At 41.5% G+C, this 27,046-nt stretch overlaps 1 long non-coding RNA gene across 1 annotated transcript in view; it reads left to right on the forward strand.

The window, feature by feature from the left end:
- LOC120638716 overlaps positions 1–22,343 on the forward strand; it is a 33,010-nt gene extending 10,667 nt beyond the window's left edge. The window contains exons 2-3 of the long non-coding RNA XR_005660601.1: positions 21,425–21,502; positions 22,074–22,343. This is a non-coding gene — a long non-coding RNA (uncharacterized LOC120638716). The remainder of the gene's footprint in view (positions 1–21,424; positions 21,503–22,073) is intronic.
- The last annotated feature ends 4,703 nt before the right edge of the window (positions 22,344–27,046 follow it).

Genomic DNA, 27,046 nt, shown 5'->3' on the forward strand with positions numbered 1-27,046 from the left:
ACACCTCAGTTAGATCTTATCTAGTTCTTCAGTGAACCCTCGCACACGTCCTGTTTCTGACCTGGAATTCTCTCCCCATTTATAACCAACAGACCACCAGTCTCCCCTCCTTCAAAGCCTTATTAAAATCACAGCTCCAAGAGGTCTTTCCCTACTAAATCCTCATTTCCCTTACTCCCTCTACATCACTCTTGCTCTTTGATTTTTTCCTTTTATTCACCCCACCCTCAATCCCATAGCACTTATGTACATATCCATGATTTATTTTAATGTCTGTCTTCCTGCTAGACTGTAAGCTTGTGGTGGGCAGGTAACATGTCTACCTATCTGTTACATTGTTCTCCCCCAAGTGCATAGTGCGGTCTTCTGGACACAGTAAGCACTCAATAAATTTGATTGCCTGATCCCTGGGGCTCTTTGCTACTCTCCTTATATTCCAACTGGAAAAAAGCAAAGTCTTCACCACTTTCACTGCTCTCCATTTTTTGAGGTCCAAATAGGATTAAATTGGCATAGATGACAGTAAAGTGAGGCAGTAAACATGTTAGTAGTAAAACGATTTTTAATATTTTAGTCCTAATAGATTCCTTTAAGGTCAGTTCTAGACTAGAAAATATCTAGATAATCAGGCATCAAAATATATCTGGACCTCATTTATACATATATATATTCCTGAGGTCCAGATATATTTTATCTATGTGTATACATATATATATACATAAATCAAAGTATTTTCAATTATCTGGATAATTTAAATAGATCTGTGCCTTACACTATAAGTGGTGACTAGAGAATTAACCTGCATGTCTCCAGTTTCTTAAAAAATGAGCAAAGGACTCCCTAGTTTGTCTTTTATAAATAATAGTTGTCATTGGCATTGAAAAGTAAATGCTGACCTTTTATCCAAGTAATCTGGGTAAACTGTGAGTCCCATGTGGTACTGGGACTGTGCTCAATCTGTTTATCTTATATCTACGCCAGCACCTAGCACAGTGCTTGGCACATAGTAAACATTAAACAAGTACTGTTATGAAGCAATGTGGCTTAGTGGATAGAGCATGAGCCTGGGAGTCAGAAGAACCAGAGTTCTAATCCAAGATCTGCCACATGTCTGCTGTGTGACCTTGTGCAATTCACTTCACTTCTCTGTGCCTCAGTTACCTAATCTGTAAAAAGAGGATAAGAGTGTGAGCCCATGCAGGACAGGGATTGTGTCCAATCTTGTTAACTGGTATCATCCCAACTCTTAGAAAAGTGCTTGGCTTACTACAGTAAGCACTTAACTAGTGCCATTGTTATTATTATTATATCATTCATTTGCACAAGGTAATGTATGATTTAAAGTCCCATTTATCCTCATCTCCCCCTCCCTTCTGCACTACCCTGACTTGCTCCCTTTGCTCTTCCCTGCCTTCCAGCTCCAAAGCCCTTATGTACCTATCTGTAATTTTATTTATCTCTTTGCTTTTCCCCCTTTCCCCAGCCCCGTGAGCTCATCGTGGGCAGGGAATAATAATAATAATGTTGATATTTAAGTGCTTATTTTTTCTGCCAAGCACTGGGTTAGATACAAGGTTATCAGGTTGTCCCACTTTGGGCTCACAGTCTTAATCCCCATTTTACAGATGAGGTAACTGAGGCACAGAGAGGTGAAGTGCTTTGCCCAAAGTCACCCAGCTGACAAGTGGCAGAGATGGGATTAGAACCCGACCTCTGACTTCCAAGCCCGGGTTTTTTCCGCTAAGCCACACTGCTTCCTCATGTCACTGGTTATTTTTGTATTGTACCTTCCCAAGCACTAAATACAGTGCACTGCACACAGTAAGAGCTCAATAAATACGATTGGATGAATTTGTATTCTTCTAAGGCACTCAGGTTTATCCTGCTACTAAGTCTCATTCCTCTTCCACTATAACCCAAACCACACACTTGCTCCTGTAAGAACAACCTACTCACTGAGCCTCACTCATCTCTCTCACCGTCGACCCCTCGGTTATGCTCTCCCTCCTGTCCGCAACTCTCTCACCCTTCATATCCAACAGATCACTACTCTCCCTAGCTTCAAAGCCTAATCTCTCATCTCAGTGACTAATCTCTCATCTCCCTTCCCATTTCTTGGGCTCCTAAATCAGCTTTGCGCTTAAGCCTCCCATGACTCAAGTACTCACCCTACTCCCACATATCTTTAAACTCCATTGCTCTCCTCTAGTTGTAATTCATGACAGTGTCTGCTTCTTGAGGGCAGGGATCACCCCTACTCATTTTGCTGCTCTCTCCCAAGAGCTCCATAGAGCACACTGCACAGAAATGAGCTCTCGATAAATACTACCGATTCAGTTGGGAGCAAGTAAAGGGACCAACTATGGAGTCTAGGCAAGGAAGGGATTCAGAAGAAGCTGGGAGGTGGGTGGGAGAATAAGAGTAGCAGCACACATAAATAAAACTAGCCTGATATCAGAGTATGGGTAAGAGAACCTTCCTTCTGACATTAGAGATATTTAGATTAATCCTTACTATACTTGAATCATTTAATCCATCAATTAATGGTATTTAACGAATGCTTAGTGTGCAGTGTTAAAGAGTTGGTATAGATGATCCCTGCCCACAAGGAACTTGCAGACTAGAGGGGGAGACAGACATTAAAATAAATTATAGATGGCTATTTATATGTGTCATGGGACTGGAGGAGGAGTGAATATCAAAATGCTTAAAGGAAACACCCAAAAGCATATAGGTGATGCAGAAGTCAAGGAAGTAAGGGTTTAGGTGGGGAAGGTCCCTTATGACTTTAGCAGAGCTTTGAAGATGGGATGAGGGGTGGGGAGGGAGTTCCAAGCTGTAGGAAGAATGTGGACAAGGGGTTGATTCGCTCTTGCTCTAGGATTTGTACTTTTTATTCACCCCACTTCTGCCCTGCAGCACTTTGGTATTTATCAGAAGTTTTAGTGTTTGATTCCCCCCTAGGCTGTAAACTTCTTTTTAATACATATATATACCTATCTATAAGTATTTACATAGATGTAGTGTTTATGTACTTACTATGTGCCAGGAACTGTACTATTGGAGTAGATTTAAGGTTGGATACCTGCCAGGCACTGCTCTGAGTGGTTGGGTAGATAAAACCTTCCTCCTGCTTCCCTTCCCTCTGAATCCTTATGGAGAACTTGTCTCCCAGCTTTATTATATTGTACTTTCCCAAGCACTTAGAACAGTTTTCTGCACATATTAAGTCCACAATACATCCAATTGATTGAGATAGAAGAGGTCAAGATAGAGTGTGACCAAGCGATGGGGCAGGGTGGAAGTAGAAAATCAGTGAGGTGTAAGATAAGAGGGGGAGAGCCAATTGAGTGCTTTAAAGCCACTGGTAAGGAGTTTCTGTTTGATGTGGAGATGAATGAGCATTTAAAACCATTTAAAATCATGAACACCCTCTGTAGAAAGAAGATAGACAAGTAAATAGTCCCTGTTCTTGATGTCTCCCTTCTCCGGACCCTTTCCTCCCTCCCTGGGCTGTTTCTGATTAAGTGAATGAATAAAACCCTAATGGTTTTGATCTTACAGGGAACAAGGCCCCATTCTAGCTTCCGTTTACTTTAATCTTGTCATAACGAACCAGTTCAATAATGAGCGGAATATAAACATTGCTTCTCAGCAGATAAGAATACAGTCCTTCACCCTCTCTCTATTCCCATACTTGTCAAACTGAACAACGTCAAAGCAAAGTCACAGCTACTTAAACTCCCCCTTCTCCCCAGCATAAATAAAGCAGCTTCTGACAGTCCATTAAAACCCCGTGAGTGTTGAAATAAAGAGCACAGAACCCTGATGTACTGAATCCTGAACTCAGTGTATGTTTCATTTCCACACCCATAGAAATGGATGGTACCAGTCAGGTAGATATTTCTGAAGCTTGGGGGGGGGCATTATTGAACAGAATTTTGTTTAAAAACAACGGAAAAGCCCTTGCTGGATCAGATCATGTCCAGCAGTTTACCCAGTTTCCTTAGTGATGAGTAATAATGGTCCACAGGTAGGGATCACCAAGCGGTGCCTATTTCCAAAGGCATCGTCTCCTCCTCCTCTTCCTTTCCACCACTCCGCTTCACCCTCACCCCCACCACTGCACCTGTACTGAGGGCTGAATTGATGTAGAGATTCACATAGCTTAAATTTAGGAGATCAACCAACCCCAAATTACACCTGCTCTTGACCTTATTTATTCATATTAACGTCTGTCTCCCCCTCTAAGCCGTCAGCTCGTTACGGCCAGGGAACGTGTCTGCTAATTCTATTCTACTGTACATTCCCGAGCAGTTAGTACAGTATTCTGCACTCAACAAGTACACGGTGAATACGACTGATTGATTAAAATTCTGATCACAGAAAGACGAGATCAGTTAGTCCAAGTTCAGGACTCACTAGCCAACGGGCTGAGGTGAGAGCTATTTGTGCCTCTGGGTAAATGGAAACTATGATGAACTCTGTGCTGAACATTTATCAGAGCCTGCTTCTGTCTTCCTCATCACACCACACCATTGCCATCATGCCTGCTTGATGCAGGCCTATGAGCAATAGAGTCAAGGTTGAAAGGTGATTGCTATTCTGCCTCCGCCTCCCCTCCTCTCATTGTTCCCTCACCCCTAACATTGTAAGGAAGACGAACAGAAATCAAGACACAAACTGCTAGGGAGGCTTGACCCTATAGAGCAATCCAGCAACAACTTCAAAAACAAATTTATTTCCCTTACAAAGATCAGAGTGTTTGAAGGTCACAGAATGTAAATTAGAAACTTCAGGGGCTGTATAAAATTGGTACACTGCTGAGACCCCCTTCCTGCTCTTCCCGTTCCTCCACCATCACTTTCCACCTAATATTGACAGAAGGAAGAACAGTTGGATGATCAAGTGAGGAAAGAGCACTTAAACCATGCATCATGGTGTGATAAGTTACTGAACCTTGGTTCAGCTCAGGTTTCAAGGTTGGGGTCTTATTTTGGCATTTAGGACAATATAAGCTTTATTGCAGCTGCAAAATTTCAACTCTGGTCTGTCCTTACTGCCCCTCATTGGAATTTATTTATTGTTTCCTAACTTAATGGACTTGAGATCCTGTCCCAAGTTACCTTCATCTGTAGTAGATATTTTAAAGGATGGTGGGAAAGCGGAGTCTATAACTAAAACTGATCAAATAATAATGCATTATTACTATAAAATGTGTTTTTGAAGCACTATGTGCCAAACATTGTACTAAGTACTGGGGTAGATATAATCAGATAGGACACAAATGCTTCCCCACTGAATTTTTTTAGCTATTGATCAGTGGTTTTTTTTTTAAGGTATTTAAGTTCTTACTATGTGTCAGACACTGTAGTAAATGCTGCAGTAGATTCAAGCTGATCAGGTTAGACACAGTCCCTGTCCCTCGTGGGGCTCACAGTCTTAATCTCCATTTTACAGATAAGGTAATGGAGGCAGAGAGAGGTTAAGTGACTTGCCCAAGGTCACACAGCAGACAGTGGTGGAGCTGGGATTAAATGTGCTCTGTTCATTAATCAATCAATCAATCAATGGTATTTATTGAGTGCTTGGGAGAGATGATACGCCAGAATTAGCAGGGACATTTTGTGCCCATAAAGAGCTTACTGTCAATAAATACTATTGATTGATTGAATGCTTGATTGAATGCTTACTGGCTGCAGAACACTGTACTAAACTCTGAGAAGACTGCTCAGGTTTCTATACTTGATCCCTGCCCTCAAGAGCTTACAGTCTAAAAGAAGAATTTACAAACCATTCCTCGGTCTGTGCATATTGAAAATTCTGTAGCATTCAAGAAAGATAGATAATGATAATAATGTTGGTATTTGTTAAGCACTTACTATGTGCCAAGCATTGTTCTAAGAGCTGTGGTAGATACAAGATAATCAGGTTGTCCCAAGTAGGGCTCACAGTCTTCATCCCCATTTTACAGATGAGAGAACTGAGACACAGAGAAGTTAAGTGACTCGTCCAAGGTCACATAGCTGACAAGCAGCAGAGCCAAGATTAGAACCCATGACCTCTGACTCCCAAGCCCGTGCTCTTTCCACTAAGCCTCGCTGCTTCTCACAAGCCATGCTGCTGCACTCACAAATATTTAAGAACATTATATATAAGATATAAATATATATAAGAACAGTGCGGTATTCTGGCAATAGAGTGTTTGAAGAAAGTGTAATACCCTCCTTGAATTAACCCTCACATGATTATGAATAAACCATGTAGTCTCCCTCACTTTCCCTCTAGTCACCCACTATAGACTTCTCTTGCATGAGTGTGTCCTGAGAATTTCTGCCTTCCCAATTTCCAAAGGTAAGAAATTCCATGGACCTATCACCCACTGTGTGAAGAAGTACTTTCTTTTGTTTGTTTTTAACCTACCATCTTGAAACTTCCATGGGTGCTCCCTCATCCAGATGTGCTGGGGTTTGGTGACCAACAATTCTGTGTTGTGTATCTGGATCCTTCAAAATTTTGTAAACTTCCAATATATCCTTGGTAAACCTTGAACTTTGTAGAGTCCTAGCACTCGTAGTGAAATAGCATGGTCTTGGGGTAAAAAATTGGGCCAGGAATCAGAAGATTCAGGTTCTACTACCAGCTCTGGCCACCGGCTTTCTAAGTGACCTTGAGCAAGTCCTTAACCTCTATGTGCCTTGGTTTCTCTGTCAAATGGGTAAAATGGGACTAATAATGTTGGCTTTTCTCTGCCTCACAGAGAAAAGTGGTGAAATGATGTGGAAGCGCTTTGGAAAAGTAAACTGTTGTACAAATTTAAGGAATGACGAAGAGAGTGAAGAATCAACCTTTTCAGTTTACCCTTATCCTTCTCCTTGCATTTTCTCTAGTTCTACTTTGTTTTCCCTAAAATGAGGCAAGCACGATATTCCAGGTGACGGAAACTGCATGACCCATTCATAACTGTTGCCCAGAGCCTATTCAATCCCTGCCGGCTCTTCGGTCCTGCTGTGGAGATTGGAAACGATACCAACCCATACAAGGCTTGAAGCCCATAAAATGACATATTTATTTGAGGATTTTACGATTCCTCTGAATCCCATCAAGCAATTAATTTCCTTAACTGAGAGGGCTTTAAAATTTATCCCAATTTTAATCCGACCAGGATGGGATAGATGTGATGCTGTGTGAAGGCAGGAAGATTCAGAAAATAATTTAAAAAATAATAATAGTTAACTTGTTCTAGCTCTCTCTCTCTTTCTCTCTCTCTCTCTCTCTCTCTTTAAAGGGTATCAGGTTAAGTGCTTACTATATGTCAAACACTGTTCTGAGTGTTGGGGTAGATGCATGTTAACTAGGTTGGGTAACCAGGTTAATAATAAAACCAGGTTTTATTATTAAAAAAATAATAATAGTTGACTTGTTCTAGCTCTCTCTCTCTCTCTTTCTCTCTTTCTTTCTAAAGGGTATCAGGTTAAGTGCTTACTATGTGTCAAACTCTGTTCTAAGTGCTGGGGTAGATGCATGTTACCCAGGTTGGGTAGATGCGTGTTAGTCACGTGGGGCTCACGGTCTTAGTAGGAGTGAAGCCGGATAGTTAACCCCCATTTTATAGATGAGGAAACTGAGGGACAGAGAGGTTAAGTAACTTTCCCAAGGTCGCACAAAAGGCAGAGAGAAGACTTGGCATTAGAACGTAAGTCCCAGGCCTATGATCTGCTCATAAAGCCACGCTGCTTCTCTCTCTCTGTGCCTCTCTCTCTGTCTCTCTCCGTCTTGCCCTCACTTCATCCCTACCAGAGCAACACAAGGTTACCCTGATAAGTAGACTCTGCTTAGTCTCTTCTTTCAATTTAATTAGGCTGCAGAATATTTTAATTGATTTTATTTCAATTTGAAATTAATGAAGATAAGTGAACTCTGTAATGTAATTGCCATAGTATGTATCGTAAAGCTTTCTTACAATTGAAACAGCATTTTATAGTCTCTGTGGCAGCAGGATAGTCATATTAATTTTAAAAGTACTTCAAAAACAAAGATTTATACTCCAGTAGGCAATTATGCTAAATTGTCAGGAAAATTCATTTTGGCTTTGATTAGCTCTAATCAAGAGGCTTATGGAAATGGAAAAACATAGGAAATAGATGTTATCTTTAAGCTACCTTTGCTCTTGAGGAGGTTATATTTTCCTCCTTGATCTCAGTTGAAGGTGTCGGGGAAGGAGGCTTTCCTCTGGCGTGTTCAAACTTCAAAAACTCAGTCCCTGAAATGGAAGTGTAGGCAATTGGGTACCGAATGCTAATCTTTTACCACATAGAGCAGTGATCACCCCACCCAATTTATTTTAATCTCCTCTCATCCCATTTGCATCCTGTCTAGAGTAGATCAGAAAAGCACCTCGGCCTAGTGGCGAGAGCATGGGCCTGGGAGTCAGAAGACCTGGGTTCTAATCCCAGATCTGCCACTCACCTGATGCCTGACCTTGGGCAAATCACTGCACTTCTCGGTGCCTCAGTTTCCCCAACAATAAAATGGGGATTAAAAACCTATTTTCCCTCCTTCTTAGACTGTAAACGCCACATGGATGGGACAGGGACTGTTTTCAACCTGATTAACTTGCATCTACCCCAGCACTTAGAGCAGGGCTTGGCACACAGTAAGTGCAAATGTCATATGAAAATAATAATCAAATCGATCAAAAGTATTTATTGAGAACATACTGTGTACAGGGGACTGTACCCGGTGCTTAGGAGAGTACCATAGAATCAACAGATATGATCTCTGCTCTATCTAGAGCTTTGGCATTCGATTTTTCTTTTTTTCTTCCTTTCTATTGAGGAGGGACCCGATATGATTTTTCTCAGCGTCACGCCTACAAAAAGTACTCCAGGAAATGTTCATTGAAAATGACTACCTGCTTGGTTTTGGTTGTATCGTAGGGTTAAATGTGCCAGTACGTCTCTTGGACCAAATCACTCTAAATATCATCCTGCCTAGGTGAAGCGGCAGATGTATTCAGATAGCTATCCAGGTTGCTACGGTGCCCAATTTTGGTCACTGCACTTTAAAAAGGATGCAGGGAAAATGAAGAGTGGCAGCAGAAAAGCAACAAAATGATTAAAGAGATGGAAAATAGGGGTCTATCTTAGAGAGAGACTTAATCGCTGTCTTCATGTTCATGAAAGGCTTCTAAGAGGAGGCTACTGAACAGCTATTGTGCATTTTCTCTGAGAGCTGAATAAGAGAGAGGAAATGGGCTTAAATTGAACAGGGAGAGAATCTGGTGGACAAAAGAAGAACTTCTAGATTATCTTGATGGAATAGTCTCCACTCCCTGAAATCTTCAAAAAAATGAGTAGGCAGCCATTAATCCTGGGTCATGGCTTCATCTACCTGAAACCAGGAAATGAACCGAACATCCTTTCAAGTTTCCTTCCTGTTCTTTAATTCTAGGAAACATGCATCAATCAATAATAATTATCGAGTTCCTGCTGTGCACAGAACACTGCAGTAAATGCTTGGGAGAGGAAAAGAGCAGTATGAGGCATAATCCCTTCCCTCAAGGAGTTTACAATCAATCCTAGCAAAAAAAAAAAAAAAGGGTTTAAGGCAAGGCAGAGAGAACAGCAAGTTGGAGGCTAAGGAGCTTCAGAACTATAGAAAAGACCTAACATTTCAATTTGTTGTAGAAGATGACCAGACTCAATTAAAAGAGAAAAGATGCAGCTCTTGGGAAAAGATTGGTTGCCAAAATTAAAATTTATATTTACTGTGAAATGCCAAACATCTCTTCTTATATAAATGATGGGATAGCTTAGAGCTATTTAAAAATTAAAAGAAAATACACATGGCCCAGGTTCCTAATTCCTTTTGCTTTCTAAAATGAAATTTTAATGGCTTTGAATTAAATTTGGTTTTGTTTTCCTTAGGACAGTACAGGAACACATAATTGTTCCTTTGTTGCCCTCAATTAGAGCTGACCTAACTATTGATTGGAGCAACCATCATCTCTGGACATACTTTCTTTGTTTTTTGTACTTTCAGATCAGCTAATCAAGTGTTGGGAGGGTTGGGTCTAGAAGAGGATAGGTCAAAATGTTAAAAAAAAAACAACAACAACAACAATGCCAAAAGCATAAGGAGAAGTTGCTGGAAGCTCTTTAATCTTCCCATAGCCATATTTAGTCTGACTGGTCAGGCATTGGTAATATCCTTTACCTTGACAATTGGCCATGCTTCCCATTTCACCCCTATTAGAGTACTGACCTTACTCAGTGGTTTCCTATGCTGTTCTACAATAATATATCTTTTTCAGTAGGGTGTTCTAAAGAAAATAGAACAGTTTTGATAAAGAAGACCTGTCAGTGACCTTCTTGGAAATGTGACCTCAACTCTATCCTTGCACCATTGAACAGTGTGCTGCTGTTCAATGTAACAGAATTTAGATCTGGGTTGACACTAGAGACCTCCAGTTATGCACAGCGTTTGCCAGGAATGGACTGATGAACCAGAAGAATCCTCAGTATATCTTAGGCGTACATTTACAGATTACACACATCAATGTTGAGGATCTTCATCTTGCGAGTTTCAAATAGTTCTGATCATGTTCTCAATCTGCTAATCTGATTAGTTGCAATTGATTGAACTCTGCTCAATCTGCTGAGTTGGAAGGCACTAGCATCCATGTTTGGGTTATACGGTGGCACCAGCTTCCAGACTCCTTGTGATGTCCTTGAATACGTCCTTATAATGGGATGAATAGTCCAAGTCGAATTGTATTCTGCAGCTGATGGTGAAAGGATTAGACAAGTCCTTTCAGTGTTTACATGGTCAGTCATATCATAGGGAGTTATTTTAAGTCTACATAAGAGTCTCGGGACAGTGAAACTCCTTTAATTAGTTGCCTGGGCCTGGGTCTAGTGGTGGAGTCCAATGAGTCTGTGAAATTTGCCGACATTGTCCACGGTCTTGATGTATTCCCTGCAGTTCTCTTGTATCTGAGATGCAGTGAAATCATGTCTCCCACCTGATTTTCTTGTATCCACCCCAGAACCCAGTAATAATACTGATAATAATGTTGGTATTTGTTAAGCGCTTACTATGTGCAGAGCACTGTTCTAAGCGCTGGGAGAGATACAGGGTAACCAGGTTGTCCCTCTTGGGCTCACAGTTAATCCCCATTTAACAGATGAGGTAACTGCACCGAGAAGTTAAGTGACTTGCCCACAGTCACACAGCTGACAAGACTGTAAGCCCGTCAGTGGGCAGGGACTGTCCCTATCTGTTGCCGATTTGTACATTCCAAGCGCTTAGTACAGTGCTCTGCACATAGTAAGCGTTCAATAAATACTATTGAATGAATGAATGAAAGTGGCAGAGCCGGGATTTGAACCCATGACCTCTGACTCCCAAGTCCAAGCCACGCTGCTTGGTAAGCGTTTAACAAACACCACAGTTATTATTATTATTATTGTTATGCTGGCCTGATTCTGGGAGCTCATGGTTAATGTTATTCTTCCATTAGCTGGTCCTGGGACAATCCTGTTACATTCATGACAGCAATCGAGCGCCCTGACAGCCCATGATAATTTCCAACATTAGAGCTCCTCTCTCCCCTTTCTTCTTGATGATGCTGGTTGTCGAAAGCAGGACAACCTTAGAGTACAACATAAGCTACCGTGTTTTTTATGGTGTTTATTAAATGCTTACTGTGTGCCAAGCACTATACTAACAAATACTAGGGTAGATACAAGATAAAAAGGTTGGACACAGCACCTTGTCCACAAAGGGCTCACAGTCTAATTAGGAGGAATTAGAATTTAATACCCATATTACAGGTGAGGAAACTGAGGCATAGAGAAGTTTAGTGACTTTGCCCCACACGGTAGTCAAGTAGTGGAGTCAGGATGAGAACCCAGGTCACCCAGGCCCATTCTCTTTCCACTAGGCTTCAGCACTTCCCTTTGTTGAGGTCTCTATATCAGTAATGGCCAAGCAATTTTGCCAGGTGTCTACACTTCTTTGTAAATACAAGCAGATACTGTGTTTTGCTGGGTAGGGAAGAGGAAACAAAATATTAGAAAGCATGAGAGTTTTCTCTTTTTAATAAATTTGGTTTGAAGTGTAGGGATTCAACGGTGACTCACTGGGTCTGAAGTCTTTGAGAAAAAGATGGTTATCATGGTTTAGACAACTGGCTCTTTTAAAAATATGTGCTGCTAAATTTTGTACTATCTTAGCACAAGGATAAGGACACAGTGTGGTCTAATGGAAAGAGTACAGTCCTGGAAGTCAGAGGATCTGAATTCTAATCCCAGCTCTGCCACTGGTCTGCTGTATGCTCTTGGGCAAGTCACTTAACTTCACGGTGCCCCAGTTACCCTCATATATAAAATGGGGATGAAGACAATGAGCCCAATGTGGGGCAGGGTTTGTGTCCAACTCGATTAGCTTCTATCTTCCCCAGTGATTAGTACAGTGCTTGGCACACAGCAAATACTTAACAAATACCCTTAACTAACCTGTGGTTTCTTTTTCCTGAAAGAGCAGGAAGACCCTGGAGTTAGAGGGATAGCCCAGAATTTCTCAAGGCATTTGCCAGACCATGGAAACTTTGGGTCAATATGCTCTTTCTAGTCTTCTAGACTTTTAGCTCCTGGAGGATGTGGGAATGTGTCTGCCATCTCTATTGTATTGTACTCTCCTAACTCCTTAGTACAATGCTTTGCACACAGTAAGCACTCGATAAATTCCATTGATTGATTTCTTGGAGAAAAGGATTGGTGGGTGTGGGTGGCCATCTTTTTCATGATGACGTGTCGGGTTCAGAAAGACAATGTAGGAAAACATGCTGTGTATCAGCTAGAGGATCCTTACTGCTTGATGAGGGCAATAAAACCCTGTAATAAAAACGACAGTAGCTTGTATTAAGCACTTATGTCTCAAGAACTGTGCTAAGCACTGGTAAGCAAATCGGACTCAGGTCTTGACCCACCTAGGGATGACAATCTATCTAATCTCCACCCTCCTCTAGACTGTGAGCTCGTTGTGAGCAGAGATTGACACTCTTTATTGTTGTGTTGTACTTTCCCAAGGGCTTAGTCCAGTGCTCTGCACACGAGTGCTTAGTAAATACAATCGAATGATTGAATAAATCTCTATTTTACAGATGAGGAGACAGAGGCCCAGAGAGGTTAGATCATTCAATCGACTGAGTGCTTACTGTGGGCTGACCATTGTACTTGTGCTTGGAAGAGTTCAATACAATAAAGCTGGTAGACATGAACCCTGTCATCATCATGCTTACAAACTCTTGGGGAAGACTGACATTAAATTACAGATAAAGGAAGTATAAGGAACTTGCCCAACAGCAGGTCAGTGGCAGATCTGGGAGTCAAACTGGGATTGCATAACTCCCAGGCCTGTGCTCTTGCTACTAGGCCATGTGCCTCCCCAGTTGGAAAAGCTTCTCCACAGAGGCAAAACATAGATTGGGCATCTATACACTGACCTCTAACCATTTTCTTAATCTTCTTCCTCATAGAGGGAGGGAAGAGATTGTTGTTGTAAACTCCTTGAGAAAGTGTGTCTTGCATCTGTTGTACTCACCCAATGCTTAGTTCAGTTCTTTGCCCACCGTAGATATTCAGTAAATACCATTTTTAATGGTATTTGTTAAACACTTACTGCTGGTCAAGGACTGTTCTAAGCACTGGTATAAATACGAGCTTATCAGGTTGGACACAATTCCTGGCCCAAATGGGGCTCCTAGTATAAACTGGAGGAAGGAGGATTTAATCCCATATTTTATAGATGAGATAACTGAGGCACAGAGAAGTTAAGCCACTTGTCCAAAGTCACACAGGAAGCAATTGGTAGAGCCAGGATTAGAACCCAGAAAGGCCTGTGCTCTTTCCATGAGGCCATATTGCTTCTACCATCGATTGATTGATCGAAGAACTAGGGAGATGGGTGCCCACCACGGAAACTAAATCAGAAACAAGTTAAGGTAAAAAGAGAGCTAATGAGGAAATATGAATACTAGAAAATGTCACCAAAAATGAATCAGACCTGGGCTCCTGGCTCTTCTCGGGGTGGCCTTGGCTAAATCAAATCCTCTCCCAGAACCTCCAGGCTCTTTTCCTCTCCTCCCTTCCTCAGATCTGTTTATGGTCCAGAGTGTTTAAATTACAAATGAAACTACTCTACATTGGACCTACAAGGAAAACCCAAGTGTCTAGGAATAAACAAGGTGCCAAAAGAGATGTCGTTATATATAGAAAGGTTTTATTTCCAATAATTCAAAAATGAAGCAGCAACTATTGTTTGGGAAGGGATAAGGAGAACTGAAATTTTCTCCTTAAGAAAAAGAAGTGATGAAATGAAAATAGGTTTTTCAGAGATTTCCTACGATGGATAAAGAAATATCCCTAAAGGGTTTATGCTATAAGTCGATCTGTTCCATTCTGGCCATCTCTGGCTGTATCTGGGATTCCTTATTAAAAAAAACTTTTCCAGAATTTATGGACTTTCACTCCATTGAGCTTCACCTGTTCTGACCCAAAGCCTCTGCTCCTGGGGATTACAGCTAATGGACCTCGTCAAAGCTTTCGGAATGACAAACTGGCAACATACGAATGGGGTAGGTTCCCTTCCTCCCAGGATTTTTTTTGTTTTTTTCATAAGATAATCCATTTTGAGCTAGGAAGAGATCCTTAGAGAGCATAAACCATGATTCCCTCTGTAGACATAATTGCAGTTTTCTTCCTTCTGTGCTTTCCATCTTTGTGCAGCTCTAATATCAATTGTTTAAGAAAGTTGTTTCATCATAAGGAAAAGCTTCTCTCCTTTACACTATGAATTTTCAGCATCTCATTCTCCAGAGCTCCAAGAATGAGATGCTGAAAATTCATAGTGTAAAGTCACAGAGCTCTGGGAAGAACATTTAGTACACTCAGAATGAATTGTTTTGGGGAAAGGAGAGAAGATCAAAGAGTCAAAATGATGAATCTCCTTAAAAATTTCCTTCTTAAGGTTCTCACTTTAATTTTTCGATTGTGAACCCCCTGAGACACAGGAACCATATCAAATTCCCACCTGTGGATTCTCTCCCAGCATTTAGTACAGTGCTCTGCGTACAGTAAGCACTTAATAAATTATATTATCCTCTTCTTCCTTCCCTAAACTTCCTCCTGCCCACCTGCTCTCCAGAGACAACAAATTTCCTTGTATCCACCCCAGCGCTTAGAACAGTGCCTGGCACATAGTAAGAGCTTAACAAATACCATAATAATAATAATGAAAAAAAAGTTTCAGTCATCTAGGCTGAATTCTCTTTCCTGGATTCAGGGTTATATTTAGACACTTTCCATGACTTAGAGGATGCAGGAATGACAGATTGGAATGAGCACTGATGAAGACAGCGTATGCTTCCTAATGCTTGGTAGAGTTAGTAAGAGCTTAGAAAGAATTCTAGACGACTTGTACATATTGGGCCCATTTATAGAAACAAGCCGGGATGGGGGGGTGGGAAGACCTCATTACGTTGCTGATTTCTACCATGTGAAGGGATGACTTGATCAAGTTTAACAGCGTGTGACTTTTTCATTCTGCCACTTGAAAGCCCAGACATTTTCAAAAGCTGCTTTCTTTCCCCCTGCATTCTAGAGTTAGCTATAAATAGGAATAAGAGGGGGATGAACAAATCTTCAGTATATTTCTAGTCTGGGTGACACTTCAGTGCAAATCTATGTCCATTTTTTGAGATTCAACCTACAGGCCATAAACCCTTTTGTGATGTCCCCATTTTGAAATGCCATCAATTTTGCCTTTGGGAAATGCTGGTGATATTTAAAATGGCAAACATCCATTAAGTATGCAGATCTGGTATTCATCAAATAAGGAAGGGGACACCTTTTCATTATTTATTTAGGGAGAGCACATGGCCCGGAAAAACTGGGAGCTGCTGTCTGGGTTTCCATGGTAACTATTCTATAGTAAGAACGCCTGACTTCACCGGCGGATTTATCATTATCCTTGCCATAACATCATTTGCAAATAACAATCAATTTAACTTAAAAGGAAACTCATGAGAAAAATGCATATTTTGTATCATCTATCTGTTTTGGAAATCTGAGTAATATGCTCTGCAGTGCATACACACAAGGATAAGAAGAAAATCAAATTCTCCAGACTGATTTTTCATTCTTAATCTCACATTGTAAATCTGGCACTTATCTTGCTGATCTGCTCTGCTCTCAATCCTCTTTTCCCCAACTCCCTCTCCCTTCTGCATCATCTGGGCCTATGGATCCCTATTCTTTGGGCACCTGGTATTAATCACACCTGCAGCTGCACAGCACTTACGTATATGTCTGTGATTTATTTATTTATTGACAACAGCTGTCTCCCTATCTAGACTGTGTGCTCGTCATGGATGGAGATCGTGTCTACCAACTCTGTTGTACTGTACTTTCCTAAGCACTTACTATAGTGCACTGCATAGAGTAGGCATTCAGTAAATAGCAGTGCTGGATTTTGATCTCCCACCCTGAGACTATGAGACCCAAATATACTAGGGATAGGGACTATATCTGATTTGATTGCCTTGTTTTTACTGGAATAATAATAATAATAATTGTGGTATTTGTTAAGCGCTTACAATGTGCCAGCCACTGTATTAGGCGCTGGGGTGGATACAGGCAAATCAGGTTGGACACAGTCCCTGTCCTTGATGGGGCTCACAGAATAATGCTGGTATTTGTTTTGCGCTTACTATGTGCCAAGCACTGATCTGGGGTAGATACAAGGTTATCAGCTTGTCCCACGTAGGCCTGTCATTTTACAGATGAGGTAACTGAGGCACAGAGAAGTTAAGTTGCCCAAAGTCACACAGCTGACATGTAGCAGAGCTGGGATTAGAACCCATGACCTCTGACTCCCAAGCCCAGGCTCTTTCCACTGAGCCACGTGCTAGCCTGAGAGGCAGAGGGCTTGGTGGCCTGTCCCGGCGTTTGGTATTCTTGGCAGACAGGCAGATGGATGATGGACAGAGAGAAGCAGGCTGAACGAGAAGACAGGCAGACGGGAAGGGTCACAGTGTTAAGCACTAATAAATTTACCATGACTGTGGTTATTTTTATTAATAGTAGAAATAATGAACTCCACTTAAGTAAAGAGTTCATGTAAGTTATGTGAACTCTCACCTTTTTTTGTGGCTTTTATTAAACACTTATTATGGGCCCGTCACTCTACTAGACGCTGAGGTAAATACCAGATAAGCAGGTTGGACAGAGTTCCTGTTCCACATAGGGCTCCCAGTCTAAATCGCTATTTTACAGATGAGGTAACTGAGGCCCAGAGAAGTGAAGTGACTTTGCCCAAGGTCACACAGCAGACAAATGGCGGAGCTGGGATCAGTACCTGGATCCTCTGACTCCCAGGCCCATTCTCCTTCCACGAGACCACACTGCCTTTCAGACTGGGTCGTCCAGGGCCCAGCAGATACAGCGGACACAACTGCATCCTATCGACAGGGCTGAGGAGTCCTCAAGGCACTGCCGCTGCTTCTCCCTGACCCGAGAAGAAGTTGATGGGAGTCCCCGTGGTTCCAGACGGAGCTGTCCTCTCCCAGGCCATAGGCCTCAGCCTTCCGAGGTGCTGAAGTCTCACATTTCTGTGGCTTCTCGCTGGGTGTCTGGAGAGGGGCCTTGATTACCAGCCTAGGAGCTTTGTGGGGCTCCCACGTTCCTCCTGGCCTTCTGCAGACTTCTATGTGTAAGGACAAGGAAATTCCATTCCTTGATGAGAGCAGCATTCCTTCTTGCGTGATTAGCGTCTCCCATTGAGAACAGCAGACAAGCCTCAGTCTTCAGGTTTCAGGACTGAGAACTTGTGAGTAGGAATTGATTTGAGCAATAAAGTTTAATGTGGTGCCCTGGCACTGGCATGTTCCTGACAGTCAGGTTCGCACGGAATACAGTGAGCGACTAGGCAGGATGAGGGAGCTGTACATTGTGAGTACAAGTGACTTTTTTAAATTTGCAGGTCCATTTATGGATAAAGTGACTTCAACCTAGTGTCTGTGCCATGCCATGAACCAGCAGGCAGTTGCCCGGTTAGGCCCTCTGGTCTTTATTGCCCCTGTGGCAAACTCCAGTCTCCAATTCAATCTCCAAAAGAGGCAAAAGTGTGCTTGGAGGAGAGGCATAAATTTACTCTTCTATACATTCATCCTAAATTGTTAGGGATGCACTGTCTTTCTCCCTGAAATAAATAGCAGGTAGCTTGAGGAACTTTACCTGGGTTAATTGCAAACAGGTTGGAGAAAAGAGATAAGCCAGTAGTTCTGGGTCTTCACTTACTACCTGACAAATACTACTCTGGCCCCTTTCTGGTTTTCCTGTGTTCTAACTTCAGAAGTAAACTCAGGGTCCAGGAAGATTCATGTGGAATGTGTCCCTCCTCGATCGTCTTGTTTTCTACATCCAGTTCTTCCACCAAAATAACCACTGCTGGTTCTGAATGTCTGCTATGCTTGGCATCGGGCTCACCGCTAAAAAGGAGCAGCCGAGAAACCACTCAATTGGAGTTCTCTTTATGTCAGGATGTTGTACTCTCCCAAGTGCTTAGTACAGTGCTTCACACACAGTTCATGCTCAATAAAGACCACTGATAAATTGTTCCCACCAGATTTGGGGGTTGGAGGTGACCTTGATAGAGAGGAGAAGAGGAGCAGGGAGAACAGACAGGGAAAGGGGAGCTCGACGGTTACTCATCAGTTACCTCCAGAGTAATAAGAACTGTGGTATTTAAGTGCCTACTATCTGTTGAGCACTGTACTAAGCACTGAGTCAGATACAAGTTAATGGGGTTAGACACTGTCCCTGCCCCACATGAGGCTCACAGTCTCAAGAGGAGGGAGAACAGGTATTGAAGCCCCATTTTGCCGATGAGGGACTGAGGCTCAGAGAAATTAAGTGGCTTGCTCAAGGTCATAGAGCTGACAAACAGTGGAACCGGGATTAGAACCTTTGACTCAGTCATTCAATCATCCAGTCGCATTCACTGAGCACTTACTGTGTGCAGAGCACTATGTTAAGTGCTTGGGAAAGTACAATACAGCAGTAAAGAGAGACAGCCCCTACCCACGATGAGCTTGCCGGTGGTGTGCTGTCTAGTGGAGTGATGTAGATGGGGAAATAAGAACAATATGCAATATAAGTCACAGGAAGCAACAAAAAAGAAATTCTTCAGAGATCTTGTCCCAATAGTCTCTACAAGCTAGTCCTCAGAACAATCCAAAATCTATGGACATAATTAAAAGAAAAAAATCCATTCAATTGTGAAGGACTGGTTTAGTGAAATAACTTTAGTGTTATTCCATGTAGCTCTCCAGTCCACGGCACAGTTCAGTTGAAGAAGTTTTTACCTTCTTTGAAGACAATCGTGGATACTTTCAGGAGCAGTGCAGTTTGTGCTTGAGAAACATCAAGCGGAACAAACTTGTGGGAAATCTGTTGAAATACAATTGAATTGCACTCCAAAGGACTGAAGACAGCTCAGTTGTTCTGGGCATCTCTCTTTTTTTTTTATTTTTGAAGTTCCACCTGATTTTGATACTGTTTGATACTTTCACTACTGCTCATTTGGGCCTGGAATTCATTATCAGCAATCAAAACCTGCATGGAAACAGCACAGTAGTGAAAGGATGACCTGGCAGGACTTCACAGTTCAGCCTGAAGAGTTAAGTCTGCAAAGTTGTCTCCTGTTAATCTACAGGTTTTGGAGACAAAAAATGGACTGACAGAAAGAAACAGTTAATTCACCTACCTGTAAATTCACTGTGAGTCAAATTTACCTCAGCTTCAAAAGGGAGAGAAGTTCCCTCTGCCTCCATTTTGGTTCTCCGGTACAGGCGGAGTTTACCTCATGCCTTCAGGGTCCCCCAGGGCATCCATGTGTCTCTCAAAGTGATCAGTCCCCATCAGGATGGGGCAGTGGGACTTGAGGAAAAGACTCCTCACCAGACTCTCTCTAATCAGACCAGGGAGATGGCTCCAATGTTGTCATCCACAGTATGATATAATGCCATCATGCATCGTGTAGAGGCCCTGAGAATCTACTAGCCGCAGGCCCGGTATGGGCTGAATATGTCCATGCCTATGCCGGAATTAGAACCAGGTCTTTCTGATTCCCAGGCCCATGCTCTGTCCACTAGGAAGCACTACTTCTCTTTCTTTTTCCTTTTCTTTCCCCGGATTTCCTTTTCTATCTAAATTTTGGATGGCTATCCTTTCCAGATTTGCAAATCTTCGAAGGAGAAAAACGTTCAGCAACTAGTCTCGTCTCTTAAAACCTTGTTGGTTTTTATTAAAAAAGATAGAAATTGCATTAGCATAGTTATGTAGAGACTCCTCATCACTGTTATCTGCGTGCATCTTAAAGAGCAATTATATTTCAAGTCTGACAGTTCCCAGACACTTTATTTGGAATTATAAGTGAACCTCAGCTGAGGAAGAGAAGGATACTCAGTTTTCATTGTGATTTTAATTAAATGGAATTAAAGCCCAAAGGAACAAATAGTTACCAAATTAAAAGCCACATCACAATGATAAGATTGAAAAAACCAACATTACTAAAGATGTTGTGAATTAAAGCCCTTCACCTGTCCTTACATCACCCTTGGTAACTAAGCATGAAAGGAACTTCAGGAAAAATGGGGAAAAGAGTGTTGACTGCAGTTCAATAACTAAAAAGCAGGGCTGATTTTTATCAGAAGCTTACATTTTTAAACCCAGGTTTGATTAAATTTGTTCAGTTTTGGGGTATTCTTTTACCCACAGATAATAAAAATAAATAAGGGAAAAGAGGCACTACTCCTTTTTGTACAGCTATACTTTGCTTGCAATTGTATTGTGGACTTTTTAATGGTATTTATTAGTTGCTTACTCTATGCCAGCACTGGAGCAGATACGAGGTTGGACATATTCCATGTTCCATTTGGGGCTCACAGTCTTAATCCCAATTTTCCAGATGAGTGAACTGAGGCACAGAGAAGTTAAACAACTTGCCCAAGATCACACAGCAGAAAAGTGTCAGAGCTGGGATTAGAACCCATGTCCTTCTGTCTCCCAGGGCCGGGCTCTAACCATCAAGCCATTTTGCTTCTCTGCTTTTTCCAACAAGCCCACTGTAAGCGTGTACATATATCTGTATATTTTAAGATGGGTGTAGAGGGGAGTGTTTTTTGGATTTGAAGATGCTGTTACAGACAATGCGATTCTATTAAAAAACACGAACACAATACATTATGTATCTAATTATGGTATTTGTAAAAATTACCCTTTGATGCACTGTTGTTTTTTTACCCACAATATCTGGCAATATTTTCTTTCCTTCTTTTTGGTGTAATGATCTGCTGAAGCCCCTACTCCAAGGCAGAAGTTGTGCTGCTGATTGCAGATGGCCAGGGTGACCTGTCTTCTGTGGATATTTCTCTCAGGTTTGCTGTTTATGCCGCATCATTTGAAGCTTTCCTTTGTTGAGCCTCTAAAGTGTTCCTTCGGGCCTTCTTTCTACGAGTACTTCATTTCAACTCACTACAGAGGATTGCCTGGCTATCACATATCCACACAGTAGAAGTGTGATGTTATTGGCACTGCTTCACTGTTGTTGGTTTGACTGTCACAAGATCACATTGTTTGGCAGCTTCCCTTGCTAATTAAAGAATTATAAGATCTTAGAAGTACTGGATATCTATCCTAAGTACCACTCCTACAACCATAAAAAAGATTGGACACTGCTATTGTCCTTTCCCTGTTTGCCTTTCCTATGTTTCGTTCATTTGGGTTTTGTATTCCTTCGTCTTTAATCTGGTTGTCATACATTGTGAATAAGATTGTAAGCTTTTCAGCGGGCAAGATTAGATCCTTTGCTGGGCACAAAGCATTGCGCAGTTCTGATCCTAGTAGGCCCTCAGGAAATGCTATTGAAGTTGACTAATTAAACATGTGATTTCCAGAAGGGCCATCTCCTCGGACTGCCCAGAAATTCAAGGCATTTATATTTTCCAGTTCTGACTTTGGCTGAATGTTCCAGAAAACAGAAGTATTCATCAGCCTCTTCAACTTCCAGGAGAAATCTGAAAGGAGCGTTAAGAAGGTTCTTAAACAAGGAGTTTATGGGAATCTGTGACAGCTATCAACAACATCACACTCTCAGACGAATAATACTCTTCTCTCCAATCTTTCTCATCTTATAGCAACATAACAATGACTGCTCTTTTCTTTTCTTATATATCTCCTTTGGAAGATCGGATGCCCCATGATTAAATGAAACAGCATGATTCCTTCCCTGAATTTTTCTCTCTTTCTTTTATATTAACACTGAAACCGCTGGAGGGCATTAAGAAATTTTAGCAAGGCTAAAATTTTCACAGCCAATTTGATGGGTTTAAATAGCTTAAATTACTTCTTCAAATATGCATTACCTTGATCTACATTAGATTTGCTTTGCCATTAGGTTGCATAATTACCTGATTTAATTAGAACCTTATGGGATGTCTTATCATCCAAAACACTTTTTACGTACCCAAATAATTAATTAAACATCACTTCACCACTTACCAATCTTTCCAGCTCTACCTTCCAAATAGCAGATAAGAACACAGTGGATCTCAGGAGTACCCTAATGGATAACACCTTACTGTAAGGAATGACACATCTCACAAGTTCCCTGATTCCTAGCTGGTTTTGATCTATGAAGAGGACTTTACCCCCACTCTGTTGCAGCTGCATTGGTTCTGTTGTTAATTACCTTCATTTTTAATAGACTTCCATTAAAAACCTGTCAGAAGACCCAAATAAAACTACATCCATTAAATCTTCTAGGGCCACTGTTCTGTTACCCTTTCCAATCGTTTTATCAGATTTCATAGTACCGGGTACTATTACATTACTTAGTATGGTTACACTATTTTTTTGTTTATACGTATTTAAGAAGTTTTTAATCTGACATTTATTGATTCGGTTTTTAACTGCTCAGATGGTCATATTTGGAGGCATGTGATTCTTCATCGATCAGGGATTACTTAATATTGAAATTCTTCAGGATTCAGTCTTGAGCTCAGGTTTATAGAGCATTTAAATGACCTCAGAGGAGAGGTCAGAATGAAATTCTGTAAAGAAGAGGGTGAGGTTACAAATGTAAGGAAGAAAAAAAAATCCAAACTGCTTAAATACAAGATCGTGATTGCCTGGATATTTGTGTACAGATGAAAAAAAAAAAATCAGTATAGAAGACATGAGCCAAGCCAGCCATTCAAAGCTATGGTTTCAAGCATAATTCTGGGATGCATGAGTAAGACCTCAGAAAGCGGGAAATACAAGACTCTCCCGGCATTATATTTACTACTGATGAGTTGTTTAGTTAAATAATGTGCCCAGTTCTGGGATTTGAAAATTTAAGGATTTTTAGAGGAAAGACTAAACATTTGGGAAAATACAATTCTCGGTGATAGGATAGAAAGACAGGGATTCTTTAGAAAGAGTTAAATAATGAAGAAATAATTGAAAATATCTAAAGGTAATTCTACAAATAATTCATTCCTAATAATCAGTTAATCAGTGGCATTTATTGAAAGCTTATTATGTGCAGGCCACTGTAGTAGGTGCTTGGGTGAGTACAGTAGAGTTGGTAAATTATGGTCTTTGTCATCAGGGAGTTAAGCAGTGTAAAGAGGCTGGGCTTGGGAGTCAGAGGTAATGGGTTCTAATCCCGCCTCCGCCACTTGTCAGCTGTGTGCTTTGGGCAAGTCACTTCACTTCTCTGTGCTTCAGTTACCTCATCTGTAAAATGGAGATGAAGACTGTGAGCCCCACGTGGCACAACCTGATCATCTTGTATTCCCTCCAGTGCTTAGAACGGTGATTTGCACATAGTAAGCGCTTAACAATTGTCATTATTATTATTATTATTATAATGTAGTGGGAGGAAACAGATATCAAACTAAATTACAGGTGGGGGAACCAACCAAGTATAAAAATATGAGTGGGGTGAGGTGAGTATCTAAGTCCTTAAGGGTTAGGACTAACTAGTTGCATTAATGGCAGAACAAAAGGAAATAATATTTAAATGTAGCAGAAGGGTTTGAAGTAAGGTATAAAATGAGTCTCAAAGTAGAGGTGATTTATCTTTTCACAGATCGGTAAGGGAGACTGATGAACCTTTCTCAGAATGTCACTGAAATAGGAAGCAGCATGGTCTAGGGGAGAGAGAACTCAGAGGACTGGCTTCTTATCCCAGTCCTACCACTTGCCTGTTGTGACCTTGGGCAAGTCACTTAATTTTTCCGGGCCTCAGATTTCTCAGTTGTAAAATGGGGATTCAATATCTGTTCTTGCTACTTAGACTGTGAGCCCCGTGTGGGATAGGGACAGTGTCTAACCTGATTAACTTGTATGTACCCCAATGCTTAGGACAGTGCTTGACACACAGTACACATTTTACAAATACCAAAAAGGAATAGGATACCATTCATCCTTCTGGAGCAGCTTAAGGTAAGAGGTTTGTTGATGGTGACCTCATAATAATGATTATTATCATTATGATATTTGTTGAGCACTTGCTATGGGCCAAGCACTGGGGTGTGGTCCCTGACTCACTGGGGCTCATAGTCTAAGTAGGAAGGGAAACAGGTTTTGATTCCCCATTTTATAGATAAGGAAACTAAGGCACAGAGAAATTAAGTGCCCAAGGTCACACAATAGGAATGTGGTAGAGCCAGGATTAGAACCCAGGTGCTCTGAGTCCCAGGACCTGATCTTTTCATTAGGTTATTTTGCCCTCTTGTAGACCCAAAGGGTTGGAAGGAACCATCCTGACTTCTTGCTTTGTTTTGTTCTCTGTCTTCCCCCATTTAGACTTTGAGCCCGTTGTTGGGCAGGGATTGTCTCTATCTGTTGCCAAATTGTACATTCCAAACACTTAGTACAGTGCTCTGCACACAGTAAACAATAAATACAGTTGAACGAATGAATATCCCCAACTGTCTACTGTTTTAAAAGGATCCAAACATTGTTTGGTAACTTGATATTTCTGTTTCATTAGGGCTCTGATCAGCTCCCTGACTAGAGTCATTTACTTCTGTTCAGCTTTTTCCTTTATGCAAATACCCCTTGCCTCTGAGACTTTTATCTCTTCATATCCCTGGCAATCTTCTTTATCTCCATATTACATCTTATCTGTCTTAGTTTATACTCCCCTCTACTAAAATAATTGCAGTGGGATTTTAACCTTTTGATGGTTTGTCTGCCACCAGGTTTAATTCTCTATCCCATTCTAACCCCACTAGTTTTTATTTCTCCCAGTTTCACCTGGAAGTCTGGGCTAAGCATCTTGATGCATCATTGAGGCACTGCTTTCATTTCACAGAGAGACAATCAGTAAACCTCCTGGTATCAGGGCCCATTTTTAGCAGGTATAATCGAGAACAAACCAGGACTGACGTGCTTCTTTTTAGATTAGAAGCGAGATGTATTTCAGCAAACATGCTAGGTAAGGTCTCTTTTGACCTTAGGGATAAAAGTTTTAAGTAAATTCATCCCCAAATGCCAAAGGGGAAGTATTTTCATATTCTATCTTCTACCCAGCTCTAGAAGGAGCCACCCGAGGAAAGAAGGGCTTAGTTTGCCCACTGATGGGTCAAATTAACCTGATTATTCTTAAATTGTAAACATCACCCCGCCCACTACTGTGAGGGTCAGAGATTGGAACCCTGTCTAATTCCCACATCTACAGTCTCTCCCTGCATTTAGTACATGAGGAGCAGCATGGCACAGGGAGCCAGAAGGTCATGGGTTACTATGCACACAGTAAGTGCTTAATAAATGCTACTATTATTAGCACTTACTATGGGCCAAGCAATGGGGGCGGTCCCTGACTCATTGGGACTCATAATCTAAGTAGGAAGGGAAACAGGTTTTGATTCCCCATTTTACAGATAAGGAAACTGAGGCACAGAGAAATTACGTGCCCAAGGTCACACAACAGGAAGGTGGTGGAGCCGGGATTAGAACCCAGGTTCTCTGACTCCCAGGACCTGCTCTTTTCACTAGGCTACTTTGACCTTTTAAAGCACTTTTGTACTATTCCAACTACCACTGTAATTCAATGTCCCACTGTGCCCGTGGTTCAGTCTTGACCCTTCCCAGAATGCCTATGTCTGGTTGTGAGGATGTGGGTTCTAATCCCGCCTCTGCCACTTGTCTGTTGTGTGACCTTGGACAAGTCACTTAACTTCTCTGTGCCTCACTTACCTCATCTGTAAAAATGAGGATTAAAAAACGTGAAACCCAAGTGGGGCAATCTGATTACCCTGTATCTACCCCAGAGCTTAGAACTTAGAGCTTATCTTAGAGAAGCAGCGTGGCGCAGTGGAAAGAGCATGGGCTTTGGAGTCAGGGCTCATGAGTTCGAATCCCAGCTCTGCCACTTGTCAGCTGTGTGACTGTGGGCAAGTCACTTAACTTCTCTGTGCCTCAGTTCTCTCATCTGTAAAATGGGGATGAAGACTGTGAGCCCCACGTGGGACAACCTGCTTCCCCTGTGTTTACCCCAGCGCTTAGAACAGTGCTCTGCACATAGTAAGCGCTTAACAAATACCAACATTATTATTATTATTATTATTATTATTATTAGAACAGTGCTCAGGACATAGTAAACACTTAGCAAGTACCATAATTATAATTATTATTATCAACAAGCAAGTTATTACTTTTATTGGTAAAGGCCTTTACAGGACAAGAAGGGCATCTGGATTCATTCATTCAATTGTATTTACTGAGTGCTTACTGTGTGCAGAGTACTGTTCTCAGTGCCTGGAGAGTACAACATAACAATAAACGGACACATTCTCTACCCACAACGAGCTTTCAGCCTAGAGGGGATGGTGAGGGGAGAGACAAACTTGGTAGAAACAATATGGTCTGGTGGAAATAGCACAGGCCTGGGAGTTAAAGGACCTGGGTTCTAATTCTGACTCCACCAC

The sequence above is a fragment of the Ornithorhynchus anatinus genome, chromosome 12, assembly GCF_004115215.2.
Source record: "Ornithorhynchus anatinus isolate Pmale09 chromosome 12, mOrnAna1.pri.v4, whole genome shotgun sequence".
NCBI lineage: Eukaryota > Metazoa > Chordata > Mammalia > Monotremata > Ornithorhynchidae > Ornithorhynchus > Ornithorhynchus anatinus.